Genomic DNA, 15,314 nt, shown 5'->3' with positions numbered 1-15,314 from the left:
TTCATTTTGATGGGTCAAAGATAAATGACGTCTCACGTTTGCATTTCATTAAATTCAATGCACGTTTTATTCAGTCCAGAAAAATGAGGAATCCGTGTTAATTGATGAATATATCTGAGCATCTGTTCATCTACATCTGGGTCAGACCTCACTTGTCCCCTCTCAAAAATAAATCCCAAAAAGGTGACTGAAGATTTGTGGAACTCACACTTCTCAGCCTTTACGAACAGTTGATTCTCCAGTAATCTTTGGAGGACTGCTTTAACATGTTGGGTGTGTTGTGCCTCGTCTTTAGAGTAGATTAATATATCGTCTAGGTATACGAACACGAAGACTTGGAGGAAATCTCGTAGGACGTCGTTGACAAGGGCCTGAAAAACTGCTGGAGCGTTGGTCAAGCCAAAAGGCATGACCAGATATTCAAAATGTCCAAGGGGTGTCTTAAAAGCAGTTTTCCACTCGTCCCCCTTACGAATACGGACTAGGTGGTAGGCATTACGGAGGTCTAGTTTTGTGAATATTGTAGCACCTTGTAATTGTTCATAAAAGGAGTCGATGAGAGGTAGTGGATATTTATTCTTAATAGTGATCTGATTCAGGCCCCGATAGTCTATACATGGACGAAGGGTTTTGTCCTTCTTTGCGACAAAAAAGAACCCAGCTCCAAGTGGAGACATGGATGGGCGAATAATACCAGATTTAAGAGAGTCTTCGATATAGTCCTTCATGGAGGCTCTCTCAGGACCAGATATGTTATACAATCTACTAGCGGGTAGAGGAGCTCCAGCCAGCAAATCGATCGCACAATCGTAGTGTCTGTGACGTGGCAAAGATAAGGCTAGTTGTTTGCTGAAAACCGGTGCTAAGGAATGGTAGAGAATAGGGATTTTGGAAAAGTCAATCTCCTCTTTTTTCACTGGAGGAGGAGAACTGGGAGAAATGGCGGAACGGAGGCATTTTAATGAACATTCCTCTCCCCATCTTTCAATCCTGTTTTCAGCCCAGTTAATGTGGGGGTTGTGAATCCTTAACCAAGGGTATCCCAATATGAGTTGTGATGTGGGAGAATCAAACACAAAGAACTCACCCATCTCTCTGTGATTTCCTGAGACCACAAAATTTATTTTTACTGTCTTAGATGAAATAGAAGAGATGTTTTGTCCAGTTATAGCGGTGACGGATATGGGTGGATCCAACCTTGTTGTGGGAATCTGTAATTCCTCCACGAGGTCCCTGCTGATGAGGCTCTGTTCAGCGCCCGAGTCGATTAGTGCCTGCACAGGGTGATTTTCAGAGGTTAGACAGAGAATAACAGGTAGGGTAAAGTTCTTAGGAGAAAAAGAAGTATTGCCCACCAGTATCTCCTTACTTACTGGCAGGCGTTGGCTTTTACCCGTAACCTGCATGTCTTAATTGTGTGACCTTGTCCTCCACAGTACATACATGCCTTCGCCTCATGACGTCGCTGTCGCTCTTCAGGAGAGAGTCGGGTCTTTCCGAACTGCATCGGCTCCTCTTCGGAAACCAGCTCGGGAGTAGAGAAGGCGGGGCTTCTGGAAGCGAGAGGCTCACGGGAGTTGAAGTCCGCCTCGAGCAGGTTCTCCCGAACACGGTTATCGATGCGTATAGCTAGAGCAATAACGTCATCTAAGAGGGAAGGGATCTCACCAGTAATCATCTTGTCCTTAATCTGGCGGTCAAGAGCCCTTATGAATGCACTGCAGAGCGCCCTCTCATCCCATCCGGACTCTTCGGCGAGGATGCGTAAGTGGATTGCGAACCTCGCCACCATCTCTTTCCCTTGGCGTAAGGAAAATAATTTCTGAGCAGCTTCCTCCTGTTGGAGAGGGTGATCAAACACCTGGAGAAAGTTCTTTAAGAAAGTGGAATATGTCAAGTCTTCGACGGGGCGTCGGCGGAGGTGGGCTTGCGCCCATTGTAGTGCCTCGCCCTTCAGAGCACTAACAATGTAAGTAATACGTGAAAAATCTGAGTCGTAGGTAACTGGGGCTCTTTTAAATGCAAGTTCGCACTGAAGAATAAAGCCCCCACACTTTCGTGTATTACCTTCAAAAAACTCGGAAGGTCGAACGTCTGGTTCTCTAGGAGAAGCTCTAACAGGTTTAGCCAATGGTTCGGAGGAGTGAAGCTGCGACGTCCTCCCCTTCTGTAGTGAAGCCACCATGCTCCCCAATTCCAGAAGGTTGTTTTGGGTGGTTTGCTGTTGAGCAATAATCTGCTGTAATGTTAAAGCGAGATTGTCAAAGTTTCCTTGTGGCCCTAACTGAGCCCTTACTTCCTCAGTCTTGCCTGGGGGGTCCATTGGCTGGGACATACTATCAGGATTGTACAACGTCGACCCCCAAAGTAGCAGACCAAGGAAGCAAGGACACGAGGCAGGTAAAAGGTAAGTGATATTTATTTACAGGTGAAGATAAAACTCGAACAGCTGTAAGGGAAGGGGAGAGACGGTGAATATATATCCTCTTGGTAGATGATGATGTGATTGTTAAATCAAAAATTGATCCTTACTTTGTTATTGTTGCAGGAGATGGTTGAGGAGGAGCAAAGAGTGGGATCCTGGATGTGAGGAGGAATCCAGAGGAGAGTAGCAGGTTGACCCAGACAGAGTGGTGGATGTTGTAGCTGGAGATGAGACATCAAGATCCACAGGAAGGAGTTCCAGTGGTGAGAGAAGCCCTAGAGAGGACCAGATGAACCAGGCCGTGGAAGGTCCGATTGGCAGAAGATGTCCCAGCCCTGGAGAGGAGACTGGCAGCTGCTTAAGTAGGTGAGTCAGCAGTACTCCTCAGATTGGTGGCAGGTGTGACGAGTTGGGTGATTAGCTGTGGAGGGAAAGTGACAAACAGACACAAACAGACAGAGGGAAACCAGGAATCCCACAATGATAATAGAAAAAGAGAGTGTTATTTCAATTGATCAGTGCAGGACACACTTAGAAAGTCTCTGGATGGACTTGATTTTGTGTTTCTGGACTCAAATCAATGAAATACAGTTCTTGTCCCAGGAAGGCCCTCAGGGCCAGATTTGACCTGAGGCTTAGTTCACTACAATACAGTCCGTTCTAATAACTTGTTTTCTGACTGTCTCTGACTTTCGACCGACATCACTACTTCTCATTCAGACAGAAGATCAAATTGCATAATTACTTTGTAAATAGACATTTAACTTGATTTCTAAGTCTAATGAGGTTTAAAAAATAATTAATACTGTTTCACAGTTGATTTAAATGAGTGGTTTACTTTCAACATTAGAAATGATATGAACTAAACACACTTTTGATTATCAAGATATTGTAAAATAGTAATGATAATATAAGAGAATAAGAAGAGTGTTCTTTCAATTGATTAATTCAGAATACAATTAGACAGTCTCTGGATGAGCTAATTTGTATTTCTGGATTCAAATCAATGAAATAACAGTTCCTGTCCCATGAAGGTCTTCAGAGATAGGTTTTGGTCGAGGCCTAGTTCACTACAGTACCCCCTTTGGAAATCATCGCCTGTCCATGGGGATGAATTCTAACATGAACTTACGCCTCCGAATGTCCTTGATCTTGATGTTATTCAGTAAAAGGAAAACAAAAGTCAAAGAAGGTAATCCCACAACGGTTTAGGTAATTCCACAATGTTGTTGGTAATTCCATAATGTTGTTGGTAATTCCATTATGTTGTTGGTAATTCCATTGAAGCAATGCTTCAACCCCTTGGAAACAAAGTCTGTAATCCATTGGAAAAAGTCATATACCACAACGATAAATCTGCAACGATTGGAGGTGTTGATTGATCAGCATGCAGAGGGGTCCCTCGATTGAACTGCAGGGGCGACCACTAGATGGAGATTGGAGACCCACGTTGGAGTTGTAGGTCCCTTCAGTGAAGGTTGCTGCTGGTGGTTCCCAGTGGGTGCCATTCTGGTTGTATGTGTTATGCATTTACAGTGGAGAGAACAAGCATTTGATACACTGTTGATTTTTCAGGTTTTCCCACTTGCAAAGCTTGTAGATGACTGTAATTTTTATCATAGGTACTCTTCAACTGTGAGTGATGGAATCTAAAACAAAAATCCAGAAAAATACAATGTATGATTTTTAAATAATTAATTTCCATTTTATTGTGTGAAATAAGTATTTGATCATCTATCAACCAGTAAGAATTTTGGCTCTCACAGACATGTTAGTTCTTCTTTAAGAAGCCCTCCTGTTCTCCACTCATTACCTGTATTAACTGCACCTGTTTGGACTCTTGACCTGTATAAAAGACACCTGTCCACACACTCAATCAATCAGACTCCAGCATCTCCACAATGCCCAAGACCAGAGAGCTGTGTAAGGACATCAGGGATAAAATTGTAGACCTGCACAAGGCTGGGATGGGCTACAGGACAATAGGCAAGCAGCTTGGTGAGAAGGCAACAACAGTTGGTGCAATTATTAGAAAATGGAAGAAATACAAAATAACGGAAAATCTCCCTCGGTCTGGGGCGCCATGCAAGATCTCACCTCGTGGAGCATCATTTATCTTGAGGAAGGTGAGGAATGAGCCCAGAACTACACGGCAGGACCTGGTCAATGACCTGAATAGAGCTGGGACCACAGTCTCAAAGAAAACAATCAGTAACACTCTACGCCGTCAAGGATTAAAATCCTGCAGTGCACGTAAGGTGCCCTTCCTCAAGCCAACGCATGTCAAAGCCCGTCTGAAGTTTGCAAATGACCATCTGAATGATCCAGAGGAGGAATGGGAGAAGGTCATGTGGTCTGATGAGACAAAAATAGAACTTTTTGGTTTAAACTCCACTCGTCATGTTTGGAGGAAGAAGAATGATGAGTACAACCCCAAGAACACCATCCCAACCGTGAAGCATGGCGGTGGAAACATCATTCTTTGGGGATGCTTTTCTGCAAAGGGGACAGGACGACTGCACCATATTGTGGGAAGGATGGATGGGGCCATGTATCGTGAGATTTTGGCCAACAACCTCCTTCCCTCAGTAAGAGCACTGAAGATGGGTCGTGGCTGGGTCTTCCTGCATGATAACGACCCAAAACACACAGCCAGGGCAACTAAAGAGTGGCTCCGTAGGAAACATCTTAAGGTCCTGGAGTGGCCTAGCCAGTCTCCAGACCTGAATCCCATAGAAAATCTTTGGAGGGAGCTTAAAGTCCGTGTGGCCCAGCGACAGCCCCGAAACCTGAAGGCTCTGGAGGAGATCTGTATGGAGGAGTGGGCCAAAATCCCTGCTGCAGTGTGTGCAAACCTGGTCAAGAACTACAGGAAACGTCTGATCTCTGTAATTGCAAACAAAGGTTTCTGTACCAAATATTAAGTTTCATTTTTCTGGTGTATCAAATAATTATTTCACACAATAAAATGGAAATTAATTATTTAAAAATCATACATTGTATTTTTCTGGATTTTTGTTTTAGATTCCATCACTCACAGTTGAAGAGTACCTATGATAAAAATTACAGTCATCTACAAGCTTTGCAAGTGGGAAAACCTGAAAAATCAACAGTCTATCAAATACTTGTTCTCCCCACTGTATGTGGTTTAGTTGGGCTTATGAGTGGGATTTTACATAGACCTTAACCTATATGCACCTGGTGTGTAAGCTATCATGGTTTTGATCAGCTACAGTTACCAGTTTAAGGGTGGTTCATGCTGAAAAATTATATATAGGGATTTATACCTATAGAAGGGCATTCCAAACTATTTTTCCATTCCTAACTTGGTTCAAGTTAGATTTACATGTCAAAATATAGTTTGGTTCAATTGTCTGTTGTCCCTTTAGACGAACGACTTGAGGTTTGGTTTTGTGGTTTCCCCCTAAATGTTTTGGAGTCTATGGCAAGACTCAACTGAAGGATTAGCTAACACCCCCCCCCCCCCCCAATAGGATTGTTCAAGTAGGTTCGGCTTGAGCGTCGTGAGACCAATGTAGGTTATGGTACTTAAGGTAGCATTAATCTACATTGACTCCTCAAACAGTGAAATTTAACAAATGAACTGCATGTTGGCATAGTTCAAGTCCTCTTAGTCTCTAACTAAAGTACATACAAAATTCATTCCTGCTGGGGGTGTTCAGAAACAATACCAAAAACCAATTAAACGATGTCTCAACATCGACAAAAATAGTGATTAAGCAACCAGAAAAACAACGTTTCATCTTCGACAAAAGTAGTGATTAAGCAACTAGAAAATGATGTTTCAGTGCGTCACTCACTCTGATTGTCAGATTCGATCACGTTATCGCGTCTGAGTTGTTATCTTAACACTTAATTAAGTTTAAACTTGTTTAGTTTCTGCTTGGATGACCTTTTTTCCCACTAGATCTGAGTTTGTGAGATCTTTGTCTCTTGTGGAGTTATTGAACGCCTTGTGTAGTTTAACCTGGTTTCGATGTACCCATTTAACCATTGGCTCTTTTTGGCCTTTGCTGATTTTGATCTGATAGACAACTGGAGACAGTTTGTCTGTTATCAGGTGGGGTCCAGTCCACCTGGGCATCAGTTTGCGGGCGAGAGTTTCGGTCCCTGACTCTCTTTTCCCGGTTGTGGGGGCGAACGTGTAGTACCAGACCCTATCTCCCACTTGGAGTTCCTCGTGAGAGGCCTTTTGGTCATAGTACGTCTTTCGTCCTTCAGCGGATTTTTCCAGGTTTTTCTGCGCAAACGCAAAGGTGTTTTTAAGGTGTTCCTCCAAATCATTCATGTATTGTTGTGTGATGTAGGCTGTTGCCATGGCGGCATCGCCTGGTTGGTACAACAGGTGTAGGGGGAGAGTCATTTGTCGACCCGTCATCATCTCGAAGGGAGAGATGCCAGTCGACGTGTGTGGCGTGGCCCTTATGGCCATGAGGACCAGAGGGACTTTCACGTCCCAGTCCTTGTGGTTTGTGGTTACGTATTTCTTCAAAATACTTATCACAGTTCTGTTTGCTCTCTCCACTTGGCCTGAGGCCTGTGGGTGGTAGCCAACATGGAAGTTGACTTTGATGCCTAACATCTTCCACAGTTTTTTCATCACTTCAGCTGTGAAGTGTGTACCTTGGTCTGAGTTCACCCTGAGGGGAAGTCCAAACCTTGAAAATACATGATTCATTAATAACATAGCAGTTGTTTGTGCTGTGTCGTTAGGAGCCGGTAGGCATTCTACCCATTTGGTAAATGCGCAAGTTACCCTGAGAAAATATTTATTTCCTCTAGTGCTGTTAGTAAGTGGTCCCACCCAGTCGATCTGGAGGTCGGACCATGGGAATGCAATGCATCTACTTTGCAGTGGTGCTGTGAGAGTAGCACTTGCTGCAGCTTCCAAGATGGCCGCCAATCACCCCCAGCTGACGGCCATCTCCTCTTTAGCTCCTGCTCCTATTTAAGCCTGCAGTCAAGTCTACTCAACGCTGGAGCATTGAGTTTCCCCGGTACTTAATGTTTCTAGCCATTTAGTGTTTCATGGAATACAAGTCTTACCTTGTGATCTTGTTTCTGCAGTTCTTCGTCGCCTCCTGGGTCGAGTCCTGATTCCACGGGTTCCAGCCCTCAGATCTCTCGTGCCTTGCCCAAACTCTGATCTCTCGTGCCTTTCCACTCAGTCTCTGGGAGTTATCATCCTGTTCTGGAACTGCTGCACAGTGCCTCGGTCTCACCATCTCCTCTGGAAACTCTGGGCTTCTCTTGGATCCACTTCTACAAGAACTGCCAACTGTAAGATAAGAAAACAAATTACAAGTTTGAACCAAACAACTTACCTGCCCCAGCTGAACTTGTCCTCCGTTTCCAGGAGTTCCAGTCCTGATGCCTGTGTAGCCAAGTTATCACTGTAAATAAATAAACACTGTTCTTTTTACTCTGAGTCTCGTGTCGTTCCGGGTCTCGTTCTATTGGGTCACTCCTGAGACATCACAGGTGCTCTGTGGAGGGGTCTGGATGACTGAAACTGGCCACAGACCAGGCACCCTTTTATATAGTTCTTGACATCCTTTTTCATTCCAGGCCAATAAGCAACTTGTTTTAATGCTTTCAGCGTGGCGTTATCTCCCTTGTGTCCTGCGGACGGGAGGTGATGCGCATGAACTAACATCACCCCCCTGTGGTCATGGGGGACCATGAACACAGGTGAGGACGTCGGTCCATGAGCAAAAGTTAGGATGCCCTTGATTAGTTTTAGCTGTTTGCGTAGCTGAAAGAGGGCTTCAAGGTCTGGATTGGAATCCAGGTCGGCTTCGGACAGATTGTTTTTCTATGGGGCAGTCAAGTACAGCATCATCGAGTTTATCGCAAGATCCGACTTCTGAAGTTGGATGATGTCTGGGTCAGTCAGCACGGGTTGTACAGAGACTGTGTTGTCAGCCGGCTTGGCTGCAGCCTGTGCAAGTGTGACTGTCATTACCTCGGCTGTAGGTTGTACTGACAGAGTTACGAGCAGCTAGGAGGGGTCAAAGGACCACAAAAGGCCGACCACGGCTCCGTCCTTGGCTAGGAAGTCTGCAAGGTCATTATACCGCTTGTCATCGCCTAGGACTCTTGAATGTCCTGGAACTTTTTTCCAGTAGACCTGTAGGTCATGTGATGTCACCAAGTGATCACATGCCATGAAAAGCTCTTTGTGTTTGACCACTTTCTTGTTGCTTGTGAGAAAGCCGTTCTGTTTCCACAGAGCGAGATGACACAAGAAAGTCGAGCGCAATTAGAGTCCGTGCAGATGACTAGCGTTTGGATGGAGCGTTCTACTGCCATTTGGAGAGCTATTGGGATTCCTGCTATCTCAGCGTACTGAGAAGTATGATAGCCTAATTTATAGTTAAAAGTGACCTCTTCTTGGTCTTGGAGGAGGATCCTTCCAACACTGTGAGAGTAGCTCTGGCTGCAGCTCCCAAGATGGCCGCTAACGATCTACACCTGGCGGTCATCTCCCTGATGAGCATCAACTCCTATTTAAGGCTGCAGTCAAGACTACTCGATGCTGGAGCATTGATTCCCTCCCGGTACTAGTGTTCTCAGCCTTTTATGTTCTGAAGTATTTTTGATACTGACCTTGTGCTTCCTATGCAAGCAGTTCCTCGTTCTGGCCGTGCCATTCCAGTCCTGATCTCTCGGCATCCTGTCTGGTCTCATGAAACCCGGACCTGTGGATCTTTGACGTCTGAACTCTGTTGCTGGGACTCATGCATCTTGGGACTCCTGAACTCACTCCAGTACCAAGGAAGCTGTAAGACAGAAACAACAAATATCAAATCCTATTCTCCTGTGTCACTTACCTGCTCCTGACCTGAGAAACTATTTCCCCTCTTCCAGGAGTTCCAGTCCCAGGGTCTTGTACATATTGTATATATTTTCTAACCACTGTAAATAAACATCACTTTTCGTAGCCTGAGTCTTGTGTCGTTCTGGATCTCGTTACAACTGGGTTGCCCGCTCTTACAACAGAAATGCTCCAGCCAGACCAAACCCAGAACGAGGCTCGGAACGACCAAGCCACGTCCTCGTCGCAAACAGAGCGAGTACACCAGCTGGTGAAGATCCTCTCCCAAATGATCCAGCAACAACAACAAACTCAAGATAACCTACAGGAGCTAGGGGATATGGTATATTCTATTAAACAGACTCTCTCCCCTTCTCCTCCTACAGTCGCAGCAGAAACCCCTGAGAACATTCAAACGTGCACATGCTCGGCGAGACACTCATCGGAGCCACAATTACTGGTAAAACCATCCGAACTTTTTTCCGGTGACCCAGAACAATGTGACGGCTTTCTCCTCCAATGTGAGCCCGCATTCAGCGGAGCCCCCAGGCTCTACTCCTAAGAAAACGCTAAGATCACCTACTTTACGAGCCAGTTAAAGGGTAACACACTCCGGTGGGCAACTTCTTTTCTCCGCCAGCATGATTTAAAGGTTATTTCTTTCAGTAGTGTACTTACAGAGTTTCGCAGGATATTTGACAGACCACTATCGGGTCCCAACGCAGAGAAACGTCTCCTGGGCTTACGTCAGGGCCGGCGACCAGTAGCCGAACACGCCCTCGAGTTCCGCATCCTCGCCGCACAAACCGGATGGAATGAGAGGGCACTACAGGGAACTTTTCTTAATTCCTTATCGGATCCGTTAAAGGACCAGATCGCCGCTAGGGACGAGCCGTCCAACTTTGACGCTCTCATTAATCTGGACATTTCAATCGATGAGCGTTTCCGCGAGCGGCAGCGGGAACGGGACTACAACTCCCAACATACCACCACTTCCGGTTCAGGTCCGTCACTCAGTATTGTCCGTGATAAAGAGTCGCCTTCGTTTTTCAAATCCCAAAGTCATTCTACCCACGCGTCACCCCCTTCACTCTCTTTACCTGAGTCAGAGCCCATGCAGGTGGGACGCACCCATCTTACTCCCGACGTTAGACAAAAACGCAGAGAACAAGGGTTATGTTTTTATTGTGGCCAAAATAGGCATCTTGTTGCTGCCTGTCCGTTTCGGGGAAACGAGAACACCCACCAATAAAAAGGGAGATATTGGTGGGGACTTCTTCGCTCTCCCCATTAAGTAGATTGACCATTGCTACGGTCATTCAGTATAATCACAACCGCTTCCCCGTTTCTGCACTCATAGACTCCGGCGCTGAACAGAATTTAATTAGTCAAAGTCTGGTATCCGAATTGCCACTACCCACTGTAAAAATACCCACCGTTTCCATCGCAGGAATCACAGGCGAAACACTATCCCAGGTCCAACACCACACCACTGACTTACACTTTTTTTTAGCCATCGTATTTGTTAAAAAAAAAAAAAAAAAAAACTGTAGTATGCTTTTTTATAACTGTTTATTGTTGTTGCTGTTGTCCATTGTTGTCATCTTTCTTTGTTGAAATCAGGTCTCTCTTGTAAATGAGTCCTCGAGGCTCAATGGGATTTACTTGTATAAATAAAGGTTGATTGATTAATTACATCCGGCAACCACCACGAACACGTCAGTTTCTTTGTTTTCGATTCACCCCATGACCAAGTAATCTTATAATACCCCTGGTTAAAACTCCACAACCCTCACATTAATTGGGAGCTTGGCAGAATAGAGAAATGGAGCGGAAGGTGTCTAAAACACTGTCTCCGCTCTGGAATCTCTAATGTAACCAAACAAAACACCAATATAGAACAAATTGATTTAACTTCCATTCCGAGTATCACGATCTCTCTCCTGTTTTTAGTAAACAGAGAGCCTTGTCCTTGCCGCCACACCGACCCTACGACTGTGCTATAGATCTTTTTCCGGGGGCTCCCTTACCAGCTAGTCTTTTGATCAACCTCTCCGGTCCAGAGAGGGACTCCATGAAAGAGCACATTGAGGAGTCACTTGACTCCGGTATTATTCGTCCATCCACCTCCCCGGTGGGGGCCGGGTTCTTCTTTGTATCCAAAAAAGATAAAACCCTCCGTCCTTGCATCGATTACCGGGGTTTAAATAACATTACAGTAAAAAACAAATATCCTCTTCCACTTATTTTTTTTTTTTAAACCTTTATTTTACCAGGAAGAAATACATTGAGATCATCAATCTCTTTTACAAGGATGTCCTGGGCTATATACACATATAGCAACAGTCTTAAAAACAGTATCAATGCATTAAAAATAAAATATAAGTAAAAGAAACATACATCAATAAAACATAAAATACAATGTAAGTTAAGAAAATCACAAAACAGTTAAACATTACAGGTACAAGATTTGACTAAAACCTCAGACAATTTTTCTAGCTAATGGAATAAAAGACTCTAACCTCAACTTAAGCTGCAGCTCGTTCCAAGACCACGGGCCGAAATAGGACAAACTCATCTTTGCTGACTCTGTGCGTACAAAGGGTACCTTAAACCTCAGCCAGCTACTGGCCCTGAGACTGTGTGTGTTCTGTAGTGAAATGAAATTGGAGCAGATATATGATGGTAATTTTCCTAAAATGGCTTTGTATATGAAAATATACCAATGCTTCATTCTTCGAACATTGAGAGAAGTAAGTCCAGCAAGGGTGTATAGAGTACAATGATGAGTCCTAAAGGATGAACCTGTTATATACCTCAGAGCAGCATGGTAAATAGGGTCCAATTTAGCTAAGGTAGTGGGAGAGGTAAATCTATAGACTGTGTCTCCATAGTCCAACTGTGATAAAAACAAACTTGTTACAAGCCGCTTACGAGAAGAAGTAGAAAAACATGATTTCAGTCTGTACAAAACACTTAGAGTAAATTTTAGCTTTTTTGTTAGATATGCAATGTGATGTTTAAAATTAAGATCTTTATCCAGCCAAATACCAAGATATTTGTATGTGTCTACAAGTTCTATGACATGGCCATTCAGAGTTTTGATAGTAGGGATGGTTACCACAGAATTATGGGAAAACAGCATTATTTTGGTTTTGTTAGCATTCAAGACCAATTTTGAATCACAGAGAGCTTTCTGTAAGAAGTTGAAATCTGTCTGAAGATTTGACTGTACTGTATCTAGAGAGGGTGCTGATGAATATAGAACTGTATCATCTGCATACATATGGTAAGAGGAGAATTTAAGTTGATCACAGATTTGACTAATATAGAGTAAAAAGAGTAAGGGCCCTAAAATAGACCCTTGTGGCACCCCCTTGTTCAGTGTGACCGCATCTGACAAAACTGAACCGAATCGAACAAACTGTATGCGTTTAGTTAGGTAGCTGTTAAACCAACTAACCATGTTTGTATTAAAACCAAGTTTTTGTATGATATTGATTAGGTGACAGTGGTCCACGGTGTCAAACACCTTAGATAGATCAATAAACAATGCTAAACAAGCATGCTTACTTCCAAGCGCTGTTTTAAAATCATCTATAACTTTTAAGGTTGTTGTAATTGTACTGTGTCCTGCTCTGAAGCCAGACTGGAAATTGTTTAAAATGTTGTGAGTTTGTAGTAACTGTTTGAGCTGGACAGATACCAATGACTCAAAAACTTTTGCCAGAACTGAAAGATTAGAAATTGGTCTGTAATTGTTCATGTCTGTGGGATCACCAGATTTAAGTAAAGGAATAACAAAAGCCTGTTTCCACAAAGCAGGAAATGTATTTGAAGCTAATGACAAATTAAAAATGTCAGTCACGGGTTGTGCAATAATTGGAGCAGCTAATTTAAGGAAAAAAGGATCAAGTCCATCAGGCCCTGCAGATTTCTGAAGGTCTAATATTTGCAAAGCTTGCAAAACATCTGACAATAGCAAAGGTGTAAAGCTAAAGTTGGGATCAGAGTTAGGAATAGACATATTGGATTTATTTACAGATGATTCAGGTGATTGATGAGCAGCCTGTGTTGAATCAAAGATGTGACCAGCCTTTTTGAAGTAATTATTAAATAAATTTGACATGTCCTTTTTATCAGTAATCAAAGAATCATTATGCTTCAATTTCTGAGGGAGGTTGGAAGCTTGCTTATTTTGTAACCTTTTAATTGTCTTCCAAAACTTGGAGTGATCATTAAAGTTATCTGTGGTTAGGTTTAAATAATAGCTGGATTTAGATTTTCTAATAAATGAAGTGCTTTTATTTCTAAGTTCACGAAAGCGCTGCCAATCGGATTCAGACTTGTTTTTTCTTGCAACTGACCATTGTTTATTTCGCTCATGTAACAAATCTGCCAAATCCTTTGTGAACCAGGGACTATCTCTATTTTTTATTCTAAGTTTTTTAAATGGAGCATGTTTATTTATTATCGAAATGAATTTTTCTTGGAAAAAGATGGCAGCATCATCAACAAAAGGTATTAAAGTTATTTGTTGCCAGTTCACCAGAGCTAAATCGTGAAGAAAGGCTTGCTCTGAGAAATGTTTAAAGTAACGTTTTTTGACAATTCGACTTTTTGATTTTGACATTTTTGTGTTTCTCACACATGCAATGCAGCAATGATCACTGATATCATTCGGAAAAACTCCTATGGCTGTATACTTGTAAGGAGTATTTGTTAAAATAATGTCAATCAGTGTATCATTGCCTGGTTTTGCTGAATTGATCCTAGTAGGGCTACCAATAAGCTGGGTGAGGTTCAGTGTGTCACATGACTGTTTAAAAATTGAAGATTTCTCACTTAACCAATCTAAGTTCAGATCCCCCATTAATATAAACTCATGAGACAAATATTTAGATAAAACATCAGACAGATTAGCGATAGAATCAGCAGATGCTGAGGGAGGTCTGTAGCACCCACATATTGTAATGGGAGAGTTAGCCAAAATTATTTGTACAGCCAAAAACTCATATTGTTTAGGAATAGATATGGAATGCAGTAGTGATCCTTGTAAATGCTCAGATACATACATGGCCACACCTCCAGCTCTGCCTTTTCTATCTGCTCGAAACACATTATAACCAGCAATATAGATAATGTCATCAGGTACACTTGGTTTTAACCAGGACTCTGAAACAATCACTATATCAGGTTTAGCAGTGATGAACCATGTTTTGAACAGATCGAATTTCCGAACTAGGCTTCTTGCATTAAAGTGTAAAAAACCAAGACCATGTCTATGGCTAAAGACATCAGGCGTTGATAAGTGACATAGATTATTGACCATAAAAGGCTCTGGGCCAGGGTTACTGTTTACATTTCCTGACAGCAACAAAAGCAACAGAATAAATATCCTAGAAAAACTGTTTTTAATCTTGGATTTCAGACGATTGGAGTTTTGCATCCCAGTGTATTGCACTGAACGAACAATGTCCAAAATGAGCAATGTGAAAGGTGAAAAATCTTTATATAGGCCTTGCAAAGGGTCACTTCCATGATTACTGATAGACAAAGTGTTTGTTTCTTGGAACAAAGGATGCATTAAATGAAAAGATTCATCCATATTTGGAGGACACACATTAGTTTTGTGGCACTGCAATAATACCATAAAAACAAAAAATGAAATAATTAATTTAACGTTGGCCATTTTGAATAATTAGAAATAAGATACTGGGAAACAATAAATGAGCAGATCTGTTTGTTATTGCTGAAGAACTACACCAAGTTTCAGGTAACTTTAGAGAATAATCTTTAAAAGTTTGTCACTTGGATGGATGTTGAGATGGAATCCAGCAGTGCAGGCCTAGCTTTGTGAGCAAATGTTAGTAGCTAACAAGCATGCCCAACTAGAAAAGTCGGCTGACAGAGCAAGCAGGGCTGGAGAAGCTAGTCAGAAGTGCAGGCATAGCTAGAGATGATGGTTACCAGAACAGGCCCAGCTGGAGAAGTCAGTCAGCAGTGCAGGCAGGGCTGGAGAAACTGGTTACCAGAGCAGGCCCAGCTGGA

Source organism: Nematolebias whitei, unplaced genomic scaffold (genome assembly GCF_014905685.2).
Source record: "Nematolebias whitei isolate Nwh7 unplaced genomic scaffold, NemWhi1 Nwh_scaf_308, whole genome shotgun sequence".
Lineage (NCBI taxonomy): Eukaryota > Metazoa > Chordata > Actinopteri > Cyprinodontiformes > Rivulidae > Nematolebias > Nematolebias whitei.
Note: the sequence above shows the minus strand (reverse complement) of the source record.